The 14,625-nt window shown below is 48.9% G+C and overlaps 1 pseudogene; it reads right to left on the bottom strand.

Moving 5' to 3' along the window:
- Positions 1-167: 167 nt before the first annotated feature.
- LOC123999000 lies at positions 168-14,393 on the bottom strand (annotated as a pseudogene).
- Positions 14,394-14,625: the final 232 nt, after the last annotated feature.

The following is a 14,625-nucleotide window of genomic DNA, read 5'->3' as shown; positions in this document are numbered from 1 at the left end:
CTCCAGCTCTGCCTGACTCCTCAAATTTCTGCTTCCACTCTGCAAATTACAAAATAGTACTTATTATAGACAGGCTATATTTGTCATATAAATAAACACGTTAAAGCATGGAATTCCATAATTCCTTTCCCTTTGGTTGAAGCGATCACATGGAGAAAATAGCTCAGTTATGTTGGATCGTACTTGGCCTCAGTGCACTGGATGGCATCAGTCTCAGTCTCATACTTGGTTCTCCACAGAACTACCTCACTGTTGGCCTTGCACATGCTCTGCTGCAGCTCAGCCTTGTTCATAGTGTTGACTTTGTCTTCCTCTGATTGCAAGTCACCTAGTGTTTGTTGGTGGACCTCTTGGAGGGTTTTCTCTTTGGTCAGTTTAGTGACATCATCATCTTGGGACATGGTCTCTTCCTTAAGATTTTTCACCTGAAATAATGAAGTGTTGTGAAACTGTTTAAATGGTTTAAACCCTTAGATAACCTAATGGGAGTAGGTGGATTGCCTTGTTCTCTATGGCATGTTTCTCATTCTCCACTTTGGCTAAGGTGAGTTCTAAGTCATCCGTGTCTATCTTGAGCACTCATCCTCCAGCTTCCTCTTCTTTGTAGTCAGCTCAACATTCCCATCCTCCTCATCCTCTAGTCTGTTACCTCTAAGTGTGTGTTCCATCTGGATCTTGCTTTTGATTAGGCCCTCACATCTCTCTTCAGCATCCAGCAGATGATCGGATTCCTAAGTCAGAAATAATAACATTTTGTTGATGTAATAACTACTAAAGTGTTATGTTAATTGCAGATGTATTTCACTATTTATTAAACTATTTTGGGAGTACTTACACCCTGAACTTGAAGGAGAAGGTTATTCTTCTCTTGGACAATGGAGATCTTCTCAAGCTCCTTTCTGATTTGGCCAGATCCTCCTTGCACTTAGTGAAATCCACCTTTATTTGGGCCATCTCTTTTCCGATTCTGCACTCTTCAGAAGAGGCAAGAGTTGAAATATAGTTTCATCCATGGCCAGTGTTTCACGTTCATGAATGAGCGGAAATTATATTGTATGGTGTAAATGGACTCCCTATCAAAGTCAAGTCAAGATTATTATGTTTGTTTTCATTCAAAATTGACTTAAATGATATCCCAGAGTTCAGTGTTGATATTGCAAAATACCCATGTTTCCATACCTTCTGGCCATCATGTTCTGGTACTCCAGTCTGTCAACATATCCTCGACACAGTGCCTGAGTGGATGTCACAACATGGGCATCTCTCATCCCCTCCAGAGCACCCAGGAGACCAGCTTTAAAAAACACCTGAAAAATAGGATTCTGGTTTACTATCAAATATAGGGTTTGTGCATTACTATTACAGTGTGAAAAGTGCACCTTGATTTGGCCGAACTTGTACTGAGTATGATCTACATCAATGGAGCCTAGCAGTTTCTCCGCAGCCTTCTTGTTGTCCATGAACTGTCCCCCTGGGATAGCACTGTACCTGAAACATGGGACCAAGCATTAGTTGTCATGTTTTGTCATTAATTATCATGTCTTGTCCCTGTGCTTCCCCTTCTATTCGTTTCCCTCTGCTGGTCTTATTAGGTTCTTTCCCTCTTTCTATCCCTCTCTCTTCCCCTCCCTCTCTCACTCTCTCGCTCTCTCTTCTCTCTATCGTTCCGTTCCTGCTCCCAGCTGTTCCTATTCCCCTAATCAATCATTTAGTCTTCCCACACCTGTTCCCGATCCTTTTCCCTGATTAGAGTCCCTATTTCTCTCCTTGTTTTCCGTTCCCCCGTCGGATCCTTATCTATAATTCACCGTGCTGTGTCTATGTTTTGCCCTGTCGTGTCGTGTTTCCCTCAGATGCTGCGTGGTGAGCAGGTGTCTGAGTCTGCTAGGTTCAAGTGCCTTCCCGAGGCAACCTGCAGTTCTCGATCAAGTCTCCAGTCTGTTCTCGTCTTTACGAGTAGTATTATGCTTTTTGTTTTGTAAAGTTTCTTACTGGATTAAAACTCTGTTTTCGCCAAGTCGCTTTTGGGTCCTCATTCACCTGCATAACAGAAGGATCCGACCAAGGAATGGACCCAGCGACTACAGAGGCTCGTAACACTGCCGTCAAGATCCAAGGAGCCATGCTCGGCAGACACGAGCAGGAATTGTCTGCTGCTCGCCATGCCGTGGAGAACCTGGCCGCTCAGGTTTCCGACCTCTCTGGACAGTTCCAGAGTCTTCGTCTCGTGCCACCTGTTACTTCCTGGCCTGCCGAGCCTCCGGAACCTAGGGTTAATAACCCACCTTGCTACTCCGGGCAGCCCACGGAGTGCCGCTCCTTTCTCACCCAGTGTGATATTGTGTTCTCTCTCCAACCCAACACATACTCTAGTGAGAGAGCTCGGGTTGCTTACGTCATTTCACTCCTTACTGGCCGGGCCCGAGAGTGGGGCACAGTTATCTGGGAGGCAAGGGCTGATTGTTCTAACAATTACCAGAACTTTAAAGAGGAGATGATTCGGGTTTTTGACCGTTCAGTTTTTGGTGGGGAGGCTTCTAGGGCCCTGGCTTCCCTATGCCAAGGTGATCGATCCATAACGGATTACTCTATAGAGTTTCGTACTCTTGCTGCCTCTAGTGACTGGAACGAGCCGGCGCTGCTCGCTCGTTTTCTGGAGGGACTCCACACAGTGGTCAAAGATGAGATTCTCTCTCGGGAGGTTCCTTCCAGTGTGGACTCTTTGATTGCTCTCGCCATCCGCATAGAACGACGGGTAGATCTTCGTCACCAGGCTCGTGGAAGAGAGCTCGCATCAACGGTGTTTCCCTGCTCCGCATCGCAACCATCTCCCTCCTCTGGCTCTGAGACTGAGCCCATGCAGCTGGGAGGGATTCGCATCTCGACTAAGGAGAGGGAACGGAGGATCACCAACCGCCTGTGCCTCTATTGCGGATTTGATGGACATTTTGTTAATTCATGTCCAGTAAGAGGCCAGAGCCCATCAGTAAGCGGAGGGCTACTGGTGAGCGCTACTACTCAGGTCTCTTCATCTAGATCCTGTACTACTATGTCGGTCCATCTACGCTGGACCGGTTCGGGTGCTACATGCAGTGCCTTGATTGACTCTGGGGCTGAGGGTTGTTTCATGGACGAAGCATGGGTTCGGAAACATAACATTCCTTTCAGACAGTTAGACAAGCCTACGCCCATGTTTGCCTTAGATGGTAGTCATCTTCCCAGTATCAGATTTGAGACACTACCTTTAACTCTCACAGTATCTGGTAACCACAGTGAGACTATTTCTTTTTGATTTTTCGTTCACCTTTCACACCTGTTGTTTTGGGTCATCCCTGGCTAGTATGTCATAATCCTTCTATTAATTGGTCTTGTAATTCTATCCTATCCTGGAACGTATCTTGTCATGTGAAGTGCTTAATGTCTGCCATTCCTCCCATTTCTTCTGTTCCCACTTCTCAGGAGGAACCTGGCGATTTGACAGGAGTGCCGGAGGAATATCATGATCTGCGCACGGTCTTCAGTCGGTCCCGAGCCAACTCCCTTCCTCCTCACCGGTCGTATGATTGTAGTATTGATCTCCTTCCGGGGACCACTCCTCCTCGGGGTAGACTATACTCTCTGTCGGCTCCCGAACGTAAGGCTCTCGAGGATTATTTATCTGTGTCTCTTGACGCCGGTACCATAGTGCCTTCTTCCTCTCCGGCCGGGGCGGGGTTCTTTTTGTTAAGAAGAAGGACGGTACTCTGCGCCCCTGCGTGGATTATCGAGGGCTGAATGACATAACGGTTAAGAATCGTTATCCGCTTCCCCTTATGTCATCAGCCTTCGAGATTCTGCAGGGAGCCAGGTGCTTTACTAAGTTGGACCTTCGTAACGCTTACCATCTCGTGCGCATCAGAGAGGGGGACGAGTGGAAAACGGCGTTTAACACTCCGTTAGGGCATTTTGAGTACCGGGTTCTGCCGTTTGGTCTCGCCAATGCGCCAGCTGTTTTTCAGGCATTAGTTAATGATGTTCTGAGAGACATGCTGAACATCTTTGTTTTTGTCTATCTTGACGATATCCTGATTTTTTCACCGTCACTCGAGATTCATGTTCAGCACGTTCGACGTGTTCTACAGCGCCTTTTAGAGAATTGTCTCTACGTAAAGGCTGAGAAGTGCTCTTTTCATGTCTCCTCCGTTACTTTTCTCGGTTCCGTTATTTCCGCTGAAGGCATTCAGATGGATTCCGCTAAGGTCCAAGCTGTCAGTGATTGGCCCGTTCCAAGGTCACGTGTCGAGTTGCAGCGCTTTTTAGGTTTCGCTAATTTCTATCGGCGTTTCATTCGTAATTTCGGTCAAGTTGCTGCCCCTCTCACAGCTCTTACTTCTGTCAAGACGTGTTTTAAGTGGTCCGGTTCCGCCCAGGGAGCTTTTGATCTTCTAAAAGAACGTTTTACGTCCGCTCCTATCCTCGTTACTCCTGACGTCACTAGACAATTCATTGTCGAGGTTGACGCTTCAGAGGTAGGCGTGGGAGCCATTCTATCCCAGCGCTTCCAGTCTGACGATAAGGTTCATCCTTGCGCTTATTTTTCTCATCGTCTGTCGCCATCTGAGCGCAACTATGATGTGGGTAACCGTGAACTGCTCGCCATCCGCTTAGCCCTAGGCGAATGGCGACAGTGGTTGGAGGGGGCGACCGTTCCTTTTGTCGTTTGGACAGACCATAAGAACCTTGAGTACATCCGTTCTGCCAAACGACTTAATGCCCGTCAAGCTCGTTGGGCGTTGTTTTTCGCTCGTTTCGAGTTTGTGATTTCTTACCGTCCGGGTAGCAAGAACACCAAGCCTGATGCCTTATCCCGTCTGTTTAGTTCTTCTGTGGCTTCTACTGATCCCGAGGGGATTCTTCCTTATGGGCGTGTTGTCGGGTTGACAGTCTGGGGAATTGAAAGACAGGTTAAGCAAGCATTCACGCACACTGCGTCGCCGCGCGCTTGTCCTAGTAACCTCCTTTTCGTTCCTGTTTCCACTCGTCTGGCTGTTCTTCAGTGGGCTCACTCTGCCAAGTTAGCTGGTCATCCCGGTGTTCGAGGCACTCTTGCGTCTATTCGCCAGCGCTTTTGGTGGCCGACTCAGGAGCGTGACACGCGCCGTTTCGTGGCTGCTTGTTCGGATTGCGCGCAGACTAAGTCGGGTAACTCTCCTCCTGCCGGTCGTCTCAGACCGCTCCCCATTCCTTCTCGACCATGGTCTCACATCGCCCTAGACTTCATTACCGGTCTGCCTTTGTCTGCGGGGAAGACTGTGATTCTTACGGTTGTCGATAGGTTCTCTAAGGCGGCACATTTCATTCCCCTCGCTAAACTTCCTTCCGCTAAGGAGACGGCACAAATCATTATCGAGAATGTGTTCAGAATTCACGGCCTCCCGTTAGACGCCGTTTCAGACAGAGGCCCGCAATTCACGTCACAGTTTTGGAGGGAGTTCTGTCGTTTGATTGGTGCGTCCGTCAGTCTCTCTTCCGGGTTTCATCCCCAGTCTAACGGTCAAGCAGAGAGGGCCAATCAGACGATTGGTCGCATACTACGCAGCCTTTCTTTCAGAAACCCTGCGTCTTGGGCAGAACAGCTCCCCTGGGCAGAATACGCTCACAACTCGCTTCCTTCGTCTGCTACCGGGTTATCTCCGTTTCAGAGTAGTCTGGGTTACCAGCCTCCTCTGTTCTCATCCCAGCTTGCCGAGTCCAGCGTTCCCTCCGCTCAAGCGTTTGTCCAACGTTGTGAGCGCACCTGGAGGAGGGTGAGGTCTGCACTTTGCCGCTACAGGGCACAGACTGTGAGAGCCGCCAATAAACGCAGGATTAAGAGTCCAAGGTATTGTTGCGGCCAGAGAGTGTGGCTTTCCACTCGCAACCTTCCTCTTACGACAGCTTCTCGTAAGTTGACTCCGCGGTTCATTGGTCCGTTCCGTGTCTCCCAGGTCGTCAATCCTGTCGCTGTGCGACTGCTTCTTCCGCGACATCTTCGTCGCGTCCATCCTGTCTTCCATGTCTCCTGTGTCAAGCCCTTTCTTCGCACCCCGTTCGTCTTCCCTCCCCCCTCCCGTCCTTGTCGAGAGCGCACCTATTTACAAGGTACGTAAGATCATGGACATGCGTTCTCGGGGACGGGGTCACCAATTCTTAGTGGATTGGGAGGGTTACGGTCCTGAGGAGAGGAGTTGGGTTCCGTCTCGGGACGTGCTGGACCGTTCGCTTATTGATGATTTCCTCCGTTGCCGCCAGGGTTCCTCCTCGAGTGCGCCAGGAGGCGCTCGGTGAGTGGGGGGGTACTGTCATGTTTTGTCATTAATTATCATGTCTTGTCCCTGTGCTTCCCCTTCTATTCGTTTCCCTCTGCTGGTCTTATTAGGTTCTTTCCCTCTTTCTATCCCTCTCTCTTCCCCTCCCTCTCTCACTCTCTCGCTCTCTCTTCTCTCTATCGTTCCGTTCCTGCTCCCAGCTGTTCCTATTCCCCTAATCAATCATTTAGTCTTCCCACACCTGTTCCCGATCCTTTTCCCTGATTAGAGTCCCTATTTCTCTCCTTGTTTTCCGTTCCTGCCCCGTCGGATCCTTATCTATAATTCACCGTGCTGTGTCTATGTTTTGCCCTGTCGTGTCGTGTTTCCCTCAGATGCTGCGTGGTGAGCAGGTGTCTGAGTCTGCTAGGTTCAAGTGCCTTCCCGAGGCAACCTGCAGTTCTCGATCAAGTCTCCAGTCTGTTCTCGTCTTTACGAGTAGTATTATGCTTTTTGTTTTGTAAAGTTTCTTACTGGATTAAAACTCTGTTTTCGCCAAGTCGCTTTTGGGTCCTCATTCACCTGCATAACAGAAGGATCCGACCAAGGAATGGACCCAGCGACTACAGAGGCTCGTAACACTGCCGTCAAGATCCAAGGAGCCATGCTCGGCAGACACGAGCAGGAATTGTCTGCTGCTCGCCATGCCGTGGAGAACCTGGCCGCTCAGGTTTCCGACCTCTCTGGACAGTTCCAGAGTCTTCGTCTCGTGCCACCTGTTACTTCCTGGCCTGCCGAGCCTCCGGAACCTAGGGTTAATAACCCACCTTGCTACTCCGGGCAGCCCACGGAGTGCCGCTCCTTTCTCACCCAGTGTGATATTGTGTTCTCTCTCCAACCCAACACATACTCTAGTGAGAGAGCTCGGGTTGCTTACGTCATTTCACTCCTTACTGGCCGGGCCCGAGAGTGGGGCACAGCTATCTGGGAGGCAAGGGCTGATTGTTCTAACAATTACCAGAACTTTAAAGAGGAGATGATTCGGGTTTTTGACCGTTCAGTTTTTGGTGGGGAGGCTTCTAGGGCCCTGGCTTCCCTATGCCAAGGTGATCGATCCATAACGGATTACTCTATAGAGTTTCGTACTCTTGCTGCCTCTAGTGACTGGAACGAGCCGGCGCTGCTCGCTCGTTTTCTGGAGGGACTCCACACAGTGGTCAAAGATGAGATTCTCTCTCGGGAGGTTCCTTCCAGTGTGGACTCTTTGATTGCTCTCGCCATCCGCATAGAACGACGGGTAGATCTTCGTCACCAGGCTCGTGGAAGAGAGCTCGCATCAACGGTGTTTCCCTGCTCCGCATCGCAACCATCTCCCTCCTCTGGCTCTGAGACTGAGCCCATGCAGCTGGGAGGGATTCGCATCTCGACTAAGGAGAGGGAACGGAGGATCACCAACCGCCTGTGCCTCTATTGCGGATTTGATGGACATTTTGTTAATTCATGTCCAGTAAGAGGCCAGAGCCCATCAGTAAGCGGAGGGCTACTGGTGAGCGCTACTACTCAGGTCTCTTCATCTAGATCCTGTACTACTATGTCGGTCCATCTACGCTGGACCGGTTCGGGTGCTACATGCAGTGCCTTGATTGACTCTGGGGCTGAGGGTTGTTTCATGGACGAAGCATGGGTTCGGAAACATAACATTCCTTTCAGACAGTTAGACAAGCCTACGCCCATGTTTGCCTTAGATGGTAGTCATCTTCCCAGTATCAGATTTGAGACACTACCTTTAACTCTCACAGTATCTGGTAACCACAGTGAGACTATTTCTTTTTTGATTTTTCGTTCACCTTTCACACCTGTTGTTTTGGGTCATCCCTGGCTAGTATGTCATAATCCTTCTATTAATTGGTCTTGTAATTCTATCCTATCCTGGAACGTATCTTGTCATGTGAAGTGCTTAATGTCTGCCATTCCTCCCATTTCTTCTGTTCCCACTTCTCAGGAGGAACCTGGCGATTTGACAGGAGTGCCGGAGGAATATCATGATCTGCGCACGGTCTTCAGTCGGTCCCGAGCCAACTCCCTTCCTCCTCACCGGTCGTATGATTGTAGTATTGATCTCCTTCCGGGGACCACTCCTCCTCGGGGTAGACTATACTCTCTGTCGGCTCCCGAACGTAAGGCTCTCGAGGATTATTTATCTGTGTCTCTTGACGCCGGTACCATAGTGCCTTCTTCCTCTCCGGCCGGGGCGGGGTTCTTTTTGTTAAGAAGAAGGACGGTACTCTGCGCCCCTGCGTGGATTATCGAGGGCTGAATGACATAACGGTTAAGAATCGTTATCCGCTTCCCCTTATGTCATCAGCCTTCGAGATTCTGCAGGGAGCCAGGTGCTTTACTAAGTTGGACCTTCGTAACGCTTACCATCTCGTGCGCATCAGAGAGGGGGACGAGTGGAAAACGGCGTTTAACACTCCGTTAGGGCATTTTGAGTACCGGGTTCTGCCGTTTGGTCTCGCCAATGCGCCAGCTGTTTTTCAGGCATTAGTTAATGATGTTCTGAGAGACATGCTGAACATCTTTGTTTTTGTCTATCTTGACGATATCCTGATTTTTTCACCGTCACTCGAGATTCATGTTCAGCACGTTCGACGTGTTCTACAGCGCCTTTTAGAGAATTGTCTCTACGTAAAGGCTGAGAAGTGCTCTTTTCATGTCTCCTCCGTTACTTTTCTCGGTTCCGTTATTTCCGCTGAAGGCATTCAGATGGATTCCGCTAAGGTCCAAGCTGTCAGTGATTGGCCCGTTCCAAGGTCACGTGTCGAGTTGCAGCGCTTTTTAGGTTTCGCTAATTTCTATCGGCGTTTCATTCGTAATTTCGGTCAAGTTGCTGCCCCTCTCACAGCTCTTACTTCTGTCAAGACGTGTTTTAAGTGGTCCGGTTCCGCCCAGGGAGCTTTTGATCTTCTAAAAGAACGTTTTACGTCCGCTCCTATCCTCGTTACTCCTGACGTCACTAGACAATTCATTGTCGAGGTTGACGCTTCAGAGGTAGGCGTGGGAGCCATTCTATCCCAGCGCTTCCAGTCTGACGATAAGGTTCATCCTTGCGCTTATTTTTCTCATCGTCTGTCGCCATCTGAGCGCAACTATGATGTGGGTAACCGTGAACTGCTCGCCATCCGCTTAGCCCTAGGCGAATGGCGACAGTGGTTGGAGGGGGCGACCGTTCCTTTTGTCGTTTGGACAGACCATAAGAACCTTGAGTACATCCGTTCTGCCAAACGACTTAATGCCCGTCAAGCTCGTTGGGCGTTGTTTTTCGCTCGTTTCGAGTTTGTGATTTCTTACCGTCCGGGTAGCAAGAACACCAAGCCTGATGCCTTATCCCGTCTGTTTAGTTCTTCTGTGGCTTCTACTGATCCCGAGGGGATTCTTCCTTATGGGCGTGTTGTCGGGTTGACAGTCTGGGGAATTGAAAGACAGGTTAAGCAAGCATTCACGCACACTGCGTCGCCGCGCGCTTGTCCTAGTAACCTCCTTTTCGTTCCTGTTTCCACTCGTCTGGCTGTTCTTCAGTGGGCTCACTCTGCCAAGTTAGCTGGTCATCCCGGTGTTCGAGGCACTCTTGCGTCTATTCGCCAGCGCTTTTGGTGGCCGACTCAGGAGCGTGACACGCGCCGTTTCGTGGCTGCTTGTTCGGATTGCGCGCAGACTAAGTCGGGTAACTCTCCTCCTGCCGGTCGTCTCAGACCGCTCCCCATTCCTTCTCGACCATGGTCTCACATCGCCCTAGACTTCATTACCGGTCTGCCTTTGTCTGCGGGGAAGACTGTGATTCTTACGGTTGTCGATAGGTTCTCTAAGGCGGCACATTTCATTCCCCTCGCTAAACTTCCTTCCGCTAAGGAGACGGCACAAATCATTATCGAGAATGTGTTCAGAATTCACGGCCTCCCGTTAGACGCCGTTTCAGACAGAGGCCCGCAATTCACGTCACAGTTTTGGAGGGAGTTCTGTCGTTTGATTGGTGCGTCCGTCAGTCTCTCTTCCGGGTTTCATCCCCAGTCTAACGGTCAAGCAGAGAGGGCCAATCAGACGATTGGTCGCATACTACGCAGCCTTTCTTTCAGAAACCCTGCGTCTTGGGCAGAACAGCTCCCCTGGGCAGAATACGCTCACAACTCGCTTCCTTCGTCTGCTACCGGGTTATCTCCGTTTCAGAGTAGTCTGGGTTACCAGCCTCCTCTGTTCTCATCCCAGCTTGCCGAGTCCAGCGTTCCCTCCGCTCAAGCGTTTGTCCAACGTTGTGAGCGCACCTGGAGGAGGGTGAGGTCTGCACTTTGCCGCTACAGGGCACAGACTGTGAGAGCCGCCAATAAACGCAGGATTAAGAGTCCAAGGTATTGTTGCGGCCAGAGAGTGTGGCTTTCCACTCGCAACCTTCCTCTTACGACAGCTTCTCGTAAGTTGACTCCGCGGTTCATTGGTCCGTTCCGTGTCTCCCAGGTCGTCAATCCTGTCGCTGTGCGACTGCTTCTTCCGCGACATCTTCGTCGCGTCCATCCTGTCTTCCATGTCTCCTGTGTCAAGCCCTTTCTTCGCACCCCGTTCGTCTTCCCTCCCCCTCCCGTCCTTGTCGAGAGCGCACCTATTTACAAGGTACGTAAGATCATGGACATGCGTTCTCGGGGACGGGGTCACCAATTCTTAGTGGATTGGGAGGGTTACGGTCCTGAGGAGAGGAGTTGGGTTCCGTCTCGGGACGTGCTGGACCGTTCGCTTATTGATGATTTCCTCCGTTGCCGCCAGGGTTCCTCCTCGAGTGCGCCAGGAGGCGCTCGGTGAGTGGGGGGGTACTGTCATGTTTTGTCATTAATTATCATGTCTTGTCCCTGTGCTTCCCCTTCTATTCGTTTCCCTCTGCTGGTCTTATTAGGTTCTTTCCCTCTTTCTATCCCTCTCTCTTCCCCTCCCTCTCTCACTCTCTCGCTCTCTCTTCTCTCTATCGTTCCGTTCCTGCTCCCAGCTGTTCCTATTCCCCTAATCAATCATTTAGTCTTCCCACACCTGTTCCCGATCCTTTTCCCTGATTAGAGTCCCTATTTCTCTCCTTGTTTTCCGTTCCTGCCCCGTCGGATCCTTATCTATAATTCACCGTGCTGTGTCTATGTTTTGCCCTGTCGTGTCGTGTTTCCCTCAGATGCTGCGTGGTGAGCAGGTGTCTGAGTCTGCTAGGTTCAAGTGCCTTCCCGAGGCAACCTGCAGTTCTCGATCAAGTCTCCAGTCTGTTCTCGTCTTTACGAGTAGTATTATGCTTTTTGTTTTGTAAAGTTTCTTACTGGATTAAAACTCTGTTTTCGCCAAGTCGCTTTTGGGTCCTCATTCACCTGCATAACATTAGTACTGAATACACTAGAAACCGTATACCAAGTAGTCCGTAATGAAACTGACCTCCAAGTGCTGCTAACAGTTTAGCTTCCTCACTGTCCCTATACCGAGCTTGAACCAGTGATCCTCTGCTCACAAACACACAGCCGTCCCTCCTTGACAACTTACCAACCATTTGAGCTATACAAAAGGTAGAAATTGAATAGCTCCATCGGCAACATTTCAAGCCAGCTGTGGAGTGAGTTTAAGGCACATTCTTAACTCCGTTACATTAACATGTGTCCCCCAATTTACCTCTGCTTGAAGTCCCCATAAATGATTCTGCTTGGGAATCCCTTCCTGCAGATTCTGATACCCTCCAACACCATTGCGGCGCAGCTGGTGGATGACCATGTGGTTCAATGGAGTTGATATTGAGCAGATTATCCTGAGTACCTGGTGTTTTGGTCTCATTTGGAATCAAACACTGCACAAAGTGAGGATGGGTTGTTCTCAAGTTTGTCATGAGCTTGCCAAGGTTCTCCTGAAAATATGTAACGTACAAATTTATCAGGAAGTGTAGGTATATAGACTATGTACAATAGCTCATTTGGGGAGAGAATGATATCTTATTTTGTCTATACAGCACTGCACATTGATCAACACCTTACTCTGAACAGAGCGGAACCTGTTTGGAACGATGCTCCGTTCTTAACTTCCCACACTGAAAGGAGGGAAGTTAAGAACGGAGCATCGTTCCAAAAAGGAAGTCTGGAAATGCATTTTAGCAACAAAACAAATGTTGTACTTACACACTTCAATATCTTCTGAGGCCAGTTTACCTGTTGTACCAAAGTGTATTCTAATGAATTTGCCCTTTTTGAGAAAATAAAAAAACATTGTTCAGCTCTTATTGCTACGCTTCTACGTAAAAAACAATTCTGTTGAATTCTGGCTTCACTCACAAAGCGAGAGGAGTTGTCGTTCCTCACCGTCTTGGCATTCCCAAAAGCCTCCAGCATAGGGTTAGCCTGGATGATTTGATCCTCCAGGGTTCCCTGCCACAAGAAAGGAAATATATCTGACATCCATTCCTGTACATCACCAGTCAAAGCCCATTTCTGTACATCACCAGTCAAAGCCCATTCCTGTACATCACCAGTCAAAGCCCATTCCTGTACATCACAAGTCAAAGCCCATTCCTGTACAGCACCAGTTAAAGTCCATTTCTGTACAGCACCGGTCAAAGCCCATTCCTGTACAGCACCAGTTAAAGCCCATTTCTATACAGCACCGGTCAAAGCCCATTCCTGTACAGCACCAGTTAAAGCCCATTTCTGTACAGCACCGGTCAAAGCCATTTCTGTACAGCACCGGTCAAAGCCCATTTCTGCACAGCACCGGTCAAAGCCCAGTCCTGTACAGCACCAGTTAAAGCCCATTCCTTTACAGCACCGGTCAAAGCCCATTTCTGTACAGCACCGGTCAAAGCCCATTCCTGTACAGCACCGGTCAAAGCCCATTCCTGTACAGCACTGGTCAAAGCCCATTTCTGTACAGCACCGGTCAAAGCCCGTTTCTGTACAGCACTGGTCAAAGCCCATTTCTGTACAGCACCAGTTAAAGCCCATTTCTGTACAGCTCCAGTTAAAGCCCGTTTCTGTACAGCACCGGTCAAAGCCACTGCACTACAAAAGGTATAAACTTACCTTCATCTTGCTGACTGGTTATTTTTTCTGGTACGCAGACACTGCGATTGTCGCAAAGTACTGGATGACACATTTGGTGTTTACTGTCTTGCCTGCACCGGATTCTGCACTGTTGAAGAGAAATATCTGATTATTGTGTAATTATAATATACTTAACTGGCAACTACTATATCTGCATCAATTAAAAAAAGAAAAACACATGATGCTCATGTGATTAGGATAGACTGATGTTCCCGATCTGAAGAAAAATAAGCACAATGAGTTGGATGTTCAAAATCACAATATGTAATGAAAAGACATTTAAAGCAGTGGGTGACATACCTGTTAGCATGAGCTGATAGGCATTATCAGAGAGGGTGAAAATAGGAGGTGGAACCTCCATCCTCTTCTTCCCTCTGTAGGCGCTCACCACCTCTGGGTTATAGACTGGGAGCCACTTATAGGGGTTCACAGTCACACAGGACAGACCAGAGTAGGTCTGTCAATACAAAAGATACATTTATGCCCTTGTTAGATACATTTAACAATGATATTATCAATTAAAAAAATGTGTATCATTGTAAAAGACCTGCATAGATCATCCATGCTGCGTAACGCTCTTTGAGGGTATACAGCACAGAGGGCTCATTGAGGTGGGTCATCATAACCATGTCCTCCATTTTATCGAACCTGGGAGGGTTCATTGGAGAGACTTGGTCCTCCTTGACTGTTACAGTCTGGAAAATAGAAACAAAATACAGCAGGGTTCTGAAAGCTGCTGAAGGCAAGCCTCCAATCTGGCACATTGAATGGAAATGAGCCCATGTTGCCACTGACTGCTACAGTGGTTCCACCGTGGACCTACTCTGTCATCCAGGGTCTGGACGGTGACTTTGTCTCTGTCTATGTTCTGGACGAGCCCCTTCACATAGAGCTCTTTGTCATCACTGCCGTAACAGGCTGTTTTGGCATCAAAGGGCGTACACTGAGCCTCAATCCTCTCCTTCTCTGATTTCCTCAGGTACTAGAAAGCTGGCCTGAAGATGGACATTTCTCCATCCCCGCTCATTTTGGCCTGTAAGAATACAGTATAACATAACACATTTAACCTCAGGCCTTTTCTTCCTTGAAAGTCAAAGATTAAATTGGCATTTGTCAATCCACCTACCTACTTCTTGCAGCTTACTGCAATTACTGAATCCCTTGACACCAAAAAAGCTGTGCATATGAACGGTCCAGAAGCCCGTCTGAGAATGCAACCACATAACATGGAAATCTGCTTTTTAACATGAAGTTATAAG

Source organism: Oncorhynchus gorbuscha, linkage group LG16, assembly GCF_021184085.1.
Source record: "Oncorhynchus gorbuscha isolate QuinsamMale2020 ecotype Even-year linkage group LG16, OgorEven_v1.0, whole genome shotgun sequence".
In the NCBI taxonomy this organism is placed as follows: domain Eukaryota; kingdom Metazoa; phylum Chordata; class Actinopteri; order Salmoniformes; family Salmonidae; genus Oncorhynchus; species Oncorhynchus gorbuscha.
This window is presented reverse-complemented; position numbering and strand designations above follow the sequence as displayed.